The sequence below is a fragment of the Dioscorea cayenensis genome, chromosome 19, assembly GCF_009730915.1.
Source record: "Dioscorea cayenensis subsp. rotundata cultivar TDr96_F1 chromosome 19, TDr96_F1_v2_PseudoChromosome.rev07_lg8_w22 25.fasta, whole genome shotgun sequence".
Lineage (NCBI taxonomy): Eukaryota > Viridiplantae > Streptophyta > Magnoliopsida > Dioscoreales > Dioscoreaceae > Dioscorea > Dioscorea cayenensis.
In genome coordinates, this window is record NC_052489.1 from 15,893,679 (window position 1) to 15,904,042 (window position 10,364).

The window sequence follows — 10,364 nt, forward strand, 5'->3', positions numbered from 1 at the left end:
TTACCTCAGATAGTATCTTAAGAACCTCCGATTAAAGGCAAAAGTACAAATAAAGGGCAAGAAAATGTGCGGATCATCTTGTTATTTATTATATATATATATATATATTCAATTTATATGTCAACATATATTATTGCCACTGCCTGTGCCTTCTAACCACATTGCATGCCTAATTGCCATCTTGAAATAAATATATCTTATAAATTTTTTTTTTGTTGCCGTCTCGAAGTGAATAAGTCACCACTGCCTATGCCTTATCATCGCGTTGCATGTCTTATTGTCGCTTTGAAATATATATCTCATTGCTACCTTGGGATAAATTTAGCCACTACCTCGAGATAAGCACCCTTGTCGTTGCTTTGAGATTAGCAGTGCATATTTCTTTGCTACCCGTTTGCTTGCATATCATTTCCGAAATTTTTTTATTTATTTTATTTAATCCACACTTATCATAGTGGGTTCTATTTACTTTTTTTAGAGGGCATGTGAGTATGTAGCATGCACGATTCTCTTTTAATTTAATTATTTATTTATTATTATTATTATTATTATTATTATTATTATTATTTATCATGCGCGTATGCATGCTTCTCAATTTTTATCTCATGCATGTGTGCATACAAATTTTTTCTCTTTTTTTTATGTCATGCCCATATGCATGCATGACATGCTCCTCAGACACATTTAATGTTTCTCATTCTTTCTCTCCCATCATTGTATCATTTCTCATATATATTTTTATTATTTTTTTTTTGTTTGTTTGCATGCTGTTACTTTCAACAATTCCATTAGATGCATGTAATCATTTTAATGCGCAAAAATTATATTTATTTCTATACGATGCACTTAGTCACTTTAGTGCGCAAAACAAATTGTATTAAGCTCATTTGAAAACATCCAGATTGCTAGCATCTCTTGATCCTATCTTTTTAATGTTTAATATTATAAAGCTTGGGGCCTTTTTATTCCCTCCATGCTTGCAGTCCAGCCATACTCATTAGCCACCAAGAAGCACGGTGAAGCAAGGTGATCTGATGAATAAATAGACGGCTGGGATTTGATCATCATTAAGTTTTGGTGTTAGTTTGAGGCAGAATGATTTAAGCGGTTGAATGGATTCGGTGCAGACGCGTGCTATAGTGACTAAGCTTATGTTTTGTTTTGGGTACCCATGTTTGTGTGAGATATAAAAAGGACAACTAGCTTTATTTCAGTTGTGTTGAAAATTTCCTTTGTTCCTTTGAGCTTGTGAGAATTTTCTTGATCAAATGAATGAATTTTAAAGGTTGTTTTGTATAAGAAACTTGTTCTTTATGATTTCAATCCTCTAAATAGTGATTTTCAAATCCTTCCTTGGTGGCTGAAACAAGCTTATTCCTCTCGAGCTCCTTCTCAGCACCTCCCATAATTATTGTAGCTCTTTCATGCCTTTGATAGAAAGGTGGTACGTACACGCTTGCATGCATATAATAATTTTTTTTTTTAATATTTCCATGTATATCTCTAGCATGCTTCTCATTATTTACTTTTTTTAATTTTATTTCTTTTTTATTTCTTTTATGTCATGCACATATGCATGCTTCTCATTTCATTTTTTTTATTATATATATATATATATTGCCTTGCACATATGCATGCTTCTCATTATTATTTTTTATGTCATGCACGTTTGCATGCATATAATGAATTTTTTTTTTAGAATAAAACCGATTTAATTAACATCTTCCCAGCAAACCACATAGGATAAGATAGTCAAAAGAAACCATGCCTAATGATGACCAATACGTTATAAGTCTCATCAACTCTCACATATTAATTGAGAGTATAACTAAACCTTTTTAAATTCTCCCGAATTATTAAATAAAGTTCTGCTCATATAGCTACTCTTGACATATGGCTCAACCCTTTAAACCGCAGAAACAAACCAAACAAAATTGCATCTCAACAACCATATTATTGCAAGTCAATGAGTAATGAAATACTACTGAATATTGAGTTATGAATGACTCAGGCCTTAAGCCTTCCATAGAACTTCTGCTTCTCCTGAGTGGTTTGGAAGTGACCATGCCCGAACTTTGTTGATTTATCAATAAACTTCAGCTTGATCTCCTCGAGAGCCACATGCGAAGTATGTTTCAATAGAGATTGCCGGAGTGTCACTATCCTCTTCTTAAGCCCAACACAACACCCCTTGATCAAGATACAATCATCTTTCACCTCTCCGTAATGAGGGAACCCACCCATTGGGATTATATCTTTCTTCGTCCTATCAGAATCAGTGATGGCCTTATGAAACTCATCTCCAGATTCTCCGAGCTTGTATACCTTCTTGTTCATTTTTGTGCGACGATGATAACCATTTTGCCCAGCACAGACAATAGTGAAGGACATCCGGGCAGAATGCCATGCACCAATGCAAGCAAACTTCCGCAGACCCCTATGAGTCTTTCGGGGAAGGCGAGTAACAACCCAACGAGTAACCACACCTTCATAACCCTTACCCTTGGTGACACCAATGATGTCAATCATTACGTCTTTCTGGAAAAACAGCATCCACTAGGATTTGCTTCTCAAAGAAACTATAAGCATAGTCAACCTTCTGTGCCACAATTCCTCCATTCACTTGGATCTCCATCAGGTGTGCTTTCTTCTACTTCAGACCTTTCATCTTTTTTATCTGAGTGTGAGATAGGACATGAACAACAGTAGCATATTTCTTCATCTTCTCTAGCTGAGCCTGAATCATCTTCTTCCCTTCGTCATTATCATATTTCTTGGAATAATTTTTGAATGCTGACATCCTGGATCTGTACTAATTCTTATGAAACCTCCTCCGCACTTCTTCACTGAGATGTTGAGCCCATACAGTATTAAGACTTCTGAGGCCACGTGGTATACTTTCATGGCGGTGTCTGGCTTCTTTGAAAGCCTTATTCAAGAGACGATCGACGAACTCACAGCGCCCATGCTTTGCGAGAATGGCGATCATCCATGACACGGTGTGCTTAATTATCATGGGAAAAGCCTCCAGGTTGGCACTCCACCCAACTGAAGAACACCCACGCCGTCTCTGGCTTCTTGAAAGCTTGGAGGAGCTTGCACACCAACCTCGTCGTTCAGACAAACCTCGCTTATTCTAATGCCCTCACGTTCTCTGCATCCCAGCCTTTCAAAGTGCTTGTCAATGCTCCGGGGTCTATCGATGGCCTCGGATCCATCCACTTATTGTCGTCGTTCTCCTCCTCTTCATCGCCGGAATCAATAGTATACTGGATCCTCTCGTTCGGTGTAATTCTTTGGATGTAGTCTTCAGTGTCAGTAGTGTGGCTGGCGGGCAACAACAATAGCAGCACGTAACAATAGCGGTAACGGGGGCAAACGGAATTATCTCTTTAGGCCTCGCAACCTCCAACACCCTGGCATGGAGAGGAGAGCTCTGAAGGCGACGGCGGCAGCAGTGATGACGGGCAATGGCGGCAGTGTTAGTGTAGTATGTATGAATAGTTTAGTCTCACATCGGATAAAGAAAAGAACGAACATATGTTTATATAATACAAGATAATAAAGAAATTAAATAAATAAATTTGAGGAAAGTGCAAGTAAGCCCTCCAATATATATATTTATATATATTTATTATTATAATTATATATTTATTTATTTATTTTATGAATGGGCACTTGGGGCATCTTGGGTTAAATTAAATAATTTATTATTATTATTTTTTAATGAAGAGATGTTAGTCATTTTCTCTAGCAGACAAATCCGACCGTTGTTCACACCTCTTCATCTTCTTTAAATACAGAAAAGTTCTCACATAAGATCATTACTTTTCTGCAAAGTTTGATCTTGGGATTTTGTTGTATCCTGAGGGAATTGTTGCAAAACCTGGTGCAGGCCTGAGGGCAATAAATTCCTAAAAGACAGTATTTCTACACGCCTCAAAATCCACTAAATCCTTCTTCAATCTCTTGTTTCTCTAACAGGCAGCAATAACATTAGGGATCAGCAGTAACGTCGACAAGCAGAGACGACGGCAACATTGGCAAGCAATGGCGATAGGCGACAATCGGCAAGCAGCAGCAACATCAGTGGCGAACACAGCAGCAGACGGCAAGCGGCAACAACATCAGTGGCGAACACTGCAACAGATGGCATCAGGCTATTTTCTTTCTTCTCCCCTTTTTTTTAGGTAGATATATATATATAGGCATAGAAGGAGAGGAAGACCTTTTTCTTTTTTCCTTCTTCTTCTTCCCCGTCCTCTTCTTACTCTCTCTCTCTAAATTCTTCTCTTTTTTTCATCTCTTCTTTTTCTCTTTTTCTTCTTTTTTTTTCTCAAGATTCCTCCCTTTCTCCTTGCTAGTTCCTCTCTTTAAAAGGACTCATTTGCTCTTATCTTTACCACCAAACCCTCTGTGAAATCATAACCCATAATGAACCAAGTCAAAAATAGGATAAAATCAAATTTAAATTCGAATTCAAAATTTTTAATTAAATTTTTAAAATTTAATTAATAAAAATTCAATTTACCTCGGGATATGTACTTGGGTGTCTCGAGATTTGCATTTCTCAAGTTGCCTCGAGATATGTTCTCAGGTAATATGAGATTTAAGATCGCCTTGAGATGCGTATTTAGGTTATCCTGAGATTTGAGATTGCCTCGAGATATATGTTCTCAAGGGCAATCTTGTAATTTGGATTTATGCCTCGAGATAAATTCTCAGGGGCATTTTTTGTAATTTGCATTTATGCCTCGAGATTAATTCTCAAGGGCAATTTTGTAATTTGTATTTTTTTTTTCTTATTTGTATTTTTGTATATTTGCCTCGGGATTTGTATTCTAGTCTAAGACAACCAAATAATCCAAAATCAATTAAGATTAGGACATTTAAATTTTAATTCTAAATATATCCATGATTAAGATATATTTGAATTAAATTAGGGTTTGGGTTCTATTAGGACATATGTTATATTATTTATATAAACTGGAAAGAAGCTCGCTAGTCATGGACTTCTTCTTTACAATTCGAAGTGCTTCAAAGGAATTTGTAAATGAAATTGATGAATCATTCTTTGAGTCTTGGAATGAGACGAAACTTGCTTTCTCCTAAGGTGAAGGGATCTTCGTCTTGGTCAACCTTGGGTGTGCCATTATAAAGGCTTTGGTAGGATAGCCTTGGGTTTCTTGAAGAAACCACTCTCCTCTCTCTTAGTAGTGAACATTTTACTAACCTTAACAAGAGGTATCACATTAGGCACCATCCCTTAATGGCAAGTATGGCACATGAGTTTCATTTCGTGATGGTGGTCGACTCAGAACAAAAGTAATCAAAATCCAACACGGTCCCAAACTTGATTTCCGCTCCAGTAGGAATTTTACGAATAGAAGCATGGGGAAGCTTCACTTAGGTGCCTTCTCCCAAGAAAATGGTGCATGAAGTAGCAACATTATTGGAGTTGTTTGAAGATATATATCATTTCAAATAACTAAAAAGGAAACATCACATTAACAATATGAATTGATTTGAATTTTCTTTCCAAGAAAAATTTCTCATTCACACTATCTTTAAGAAATGATAGAAGAAGTCATGTCCTACTAGATGGGAGAACAATGGAGTTCACACCTCATGCTCATTGAATTTTGTAGGGTTCTGATAGACCTTTATTTATAATTCAAGATGATGAAAGGGCAGCAACAATAATCTATGTCAGTTTTGCTCACAGGTCACTTCTTATGATAAAGGATAAGCAAAGTAATTTAAAATATGTAAAGAAGTACTTTCATCCAATAAAAATTGAAAACCTCCTAAACCCACAGTTTAGAGGGTTAAGAAAGTAGGAAAAAATGAATGTTTTCAAAATCCATTTTATCCTTTACCATTATCCCTTCTAAACCTTTCCCCAAGCTTGGGTTTCTAAAAAACTTTACCTTACCTTATCTTCAAATACCTCCTCTCTAGCAAGCCCTAAATCTTTTGAACTATTAGGAAGAGAAAAAAGGGAGAAACAAGAATGAGGAGAGGTGAGAAGGGAAAAGGGTAGAAAGAAAATGAAACTAAGAAAAGAGAAGATGGAGAAAAAAACAAAAAAGGAAAAAATATTAAGAATAAAATGAGAGAAAATAAGAGAGAATGACAAATTTTGGAAAAAGAAACACAGAAAAAAGAAATTAGGAAAGCTGAAAAAAGGAAGGAACAGAGAACCTCAAAGCAAAAGGATAAGTTAAGGAAAAAAAATAAAATAAAAATAAAAAGAGAAGAAGAAAGAGGTAAGGAAAGGAAAAAATAAAGAAGTAATATAGAACTAAAAAAAGAATAGAGTGAAAAATAAAGAAAGAAGATGGAGGAAATCAAGAAAAAGAAAAAGAAAATAGTGATGAGATTATGATTTCTAATTACTATTGTTTGGTATCTAAATCCAAACCTTAATATGTGCCTGATTTCTATATTCTAATCATCTTAATGCATAATATTTAGTCTCCCAATGTTGCACTATCCAATCCCTCATCATCAATCTCATCTCTCATACATCTTATGTTTGATCATTTCTCAATATGGTCTTGATCAAAGTCTAGTAGTATAAAGGGCAAAATTTTCAAAATAGTTTCTCTACTTTTTCAAACTTATTCTTTTAGTCCCTTACTTTAAATTGTAACCTTTTAGTCCCTCTACTACTTTTAAGTGAGCCATGTCAGTCCCCCTTCTTGAGGATTTAGGGTTAGGGTTTAGGGAGACTAACATGATTGAATCAAAATAGTAAATAAACTAAAAAATTACAATTAAAAGTAGAGGGATTAAAAGGGTAAGTTTCAAAAAGTAAAAGAACTGTTCAAGTAATTATATCTAGCATAAAGCATAGCCTCTAAACCTACACAATAAAAACTCTTGGAAACAAACCCGCTTTAATGGATCTAACATGTTATGGTCCAAATCTAATTCATTAGCTAATTTGAACAAACTAAAACCTTTAAGGACCAAAAAGGAATTTCTTAATGTATACAAGACTTTTATGGAATTTCAAAATTTGTTTTTGGGCCTATCATAGTACGTTAAGACCCGAAGTTTGCCAAAGACTGAAATAAGACTTTTATAATATTTTCAAGCTAAATTGCATAACCTTCATTGTTCTTCAAAATTTGGGCTTATGAGGCCCATATTATGTTAAAGCAAGCTTTTAGGCCCATTTAGGGCCAAAACCTATGAATGACCTAAATTAGAACTCATACTCCTTTAAATGATAAGTAGAGAACCTTGCCATTCTTTAAAATTTCAAGCTCCCAATGCCAATATTACGTGCATATAGGCTTTCAAGTCTATCAGAGCCAATTAACACCCAAAGGCCATCAAATATCTTAACAAGACCTTTATCAACTTCTAAAATTTAGGCTTTTGATGCCCATTTTTACACAAAAATGGTAGTTGTGGCCCTAAACCTAATAAGGCTCGTTAAGGTCCTAATTAATTAGACTATCTCATTTCAAATTATTAAATAGAACTTATGTGGTTCTTCAACCACAAACTGGGATTTTTGTAGTTCTTTAAATCTAAACTAGATTCTCATGATCTTTTAAAAGTAGATAGAATTTTAGTGGTCATTCAAATCTAAATTAGATCTTTGTGATCCTTCAAAGTAAGCTAAAAAAAAAAATCTTTTACAATCTTTCAACATAAAATCACATGACTTTTTGAACCCTCAAATTCAAATTAAGATTATTGTAATCCTTAAATTTTAAATAATATTTTCATAATCCTTTAAATCTAAATTAGACTTTTGTTCTTCCAATCTAAATTAGTTGTCCTTTAAAATACAAATTAAACTTTCGTGTGATCAAATTTTAAAAAGGACTTTCATGATCCCTCAAATCTAAATCAAACCTTTTAATCACTCAAATTCCAAATAAGATTCTCACTATTATTTAAATATAAACTAAACCTTCATTTCCCTACAAATCCAAATTAAGACTTTCATGGTCCATAAAATTCTAGTTGAACCTTCATGACTCATAAATTGGCTTATTAGTTGTGTGTGTGTGTTGTCGGGGGGAGGACAAAATGTCTAAATAAAAAATTCATTCAACATAACAATTGTTTCCAACACAAAATAGTTTGATAGTATAACCTTTTATTAAAACAACCACAACAAACATAAAATGTTTATCAATGCATACTAGAACTAGAACTACCATCTGTGCAACACATGCTACTACGAGGAGGAAACTGCATATGATGAATTTGCACTTTTGTAAAATGCTACAGAACTGCCTCATTGCCAATAGTTACAAAAACTTCCTTCTCAATATTGGCAACTATGCTATCGTTCATCCACTTGCCTCCGATTTTGTTGCACAAGTCAGTTTTTATAACATTCATCACTAAAAATGCCCTCTCAACACAAGCTATGGCAAATGACGAAACCATTGCCATCTTAATAAGGTGATAAATGAGTGGAAAAATAATACATTTTCCTGTATCGACCATCTTCATAATAAAACCTCTCAAGTCCCCAACATTTGCAAAATTTTCATCATGACGCAGATCATAAATGAAAATGGTATGTTAATCCTCAATCTTCATACATTTAGTCACTGAGAAGTCTTCAGGATACATCTTTGCAAGGCAAAATAGCTTGTGGATGTTGAATTTGAAAATGAGTCCCTTGGATTAAGGCATGTCACCAAAAGAAATTCCATGCTAGCTTCAAGAAAGCGGTTGTGAATTTGTTGAGAAATCAAATCAATAACCTAACATTAGAATAATGATAAAATAAATAACAAATATTAATAAAAGAATAAATTAATGATATTTATAAAGTCATAATAAATATAAAAAGAATTACCTCACATAAAATCTCTACATGATAATACATTGCAAGAAAATAGTAATTAGCTAGGGTAATTTCCTTAACTAAAATGCTACCCCTGGGTAAAAGTATTTAACAAGTGATTTAAATCCCAGGGGGAAAAATATCATCCAACATAACAATTGTTTCCAACACAAAATTGTCTTAGTAAAACTATTTACCAAAGGATTTCCAAGGGATTAACATCCCTAGGTAAAAGACTCGTGGGTAATAATTTCCCCAAGGATTTTATAAACCCTCGTTAAATAGCAATGAATTATTTAGTGGGTAAATTATAAATTCCCTAGGTAATTTATGTTAAACCAATTCTTAATAGACTAAAAATTTGCTATGAAACGTTTCCTAGGCATGCGATTTTTCCTAAGTAATCCATTGCTAAATTTTCAAAAATTAAAATATTAAAGCCCTATGTAATCCCTGTGTAATATTTCCTAGGGATTATTTCCTGGGAAATTCATTAGTATTTGAATGCAGTAACAATGAAAAATTCCCTTGGTAATCCCTCACTATATATACTTAGAGATTATTTCCTAGTTATCCTTTGGTAATAAAATTTGAAAATGAGATTGTGCACTGGGTAATCCCTTGCTAATATAAAATAAAATTTTAATTATTTATTTTATATTTATAATACAAATTATAATTGAAAAAGATGTATTAAATCATTCATTTAGAACAATCAATATTTCACAATATAATGCTCTAAAAATAATAATTATAATATATCATAATCAAGTACCAAAGAGTATATTAAACCTTGCTAAATGCACTAAACAAGTACCACAAATCATATTGTAAATAAGTGCAAGCACACATAGGTGGCAAGTAGTAGAATTCAAAAGTAAGTATCACAAGCAAGCAACAAATACGACAAATAAGTCACAAATAAGAACAACAACTATCTAACTAGGTGGAGTAGGATCAACACTTTCATCCCGACCTCCATAATTTATTTGAGAAGGTGAATGGTTTTGAGATTGTTATAATTGTAGCATCCTCCTCATTTCAGCCATCTCTTGTCAAGACTCTCAAATCTCTTGTTGGTGCCGCTCTTCTTAAATTTGTAGTTGATTACATATAAATGCTAACTCATTTTGTAAATCTTCATTATTTTGCACAACATGAAATGTTGCAGTTGAGATATTGACATTTGCATTAGAACATTTGTAATAGGAAGATACTTGAGAGCCAAGACCATAGACTCTTCTTTTTTTTCTCTCCACTATCAACTTCAATATAAACGGTCAATTCATTTGCTAAAGTAGGCTTTGAGTTTCTTAATCCAGATTTTGTAGAATATGCATGTTGTTTCAAGCTGAACATCTTATCCTGCATTGAAGACAAATGTTAATAATGTGGATTTTTAAAAAGGAACATAAACACCTTACATTAAATAGGCATGGGTATTAGAGAAATGCTAACATTGATTGTTTTTTACTTGAGATCCACAAAAGTTTCCCCACCATGTTTCTTAGTATGAGTGTGCAAGAAAGCTCATCTAGAG

The 10,364-nt window shown here is 33.7% G+C and overlaps 1 pseudogene; it reads right to left on the reverse strand.

The window, feature by feature from the left end:
* Window positions 1–2,007: 2,007 nt before the first annotated feature.
* Window positions 2,008–2,989, reverse strand: LOC120284084 (annotated as a pseudogene).
* Window positions 2,990–10,364: the final 7,375 nt, after the last annotated feature.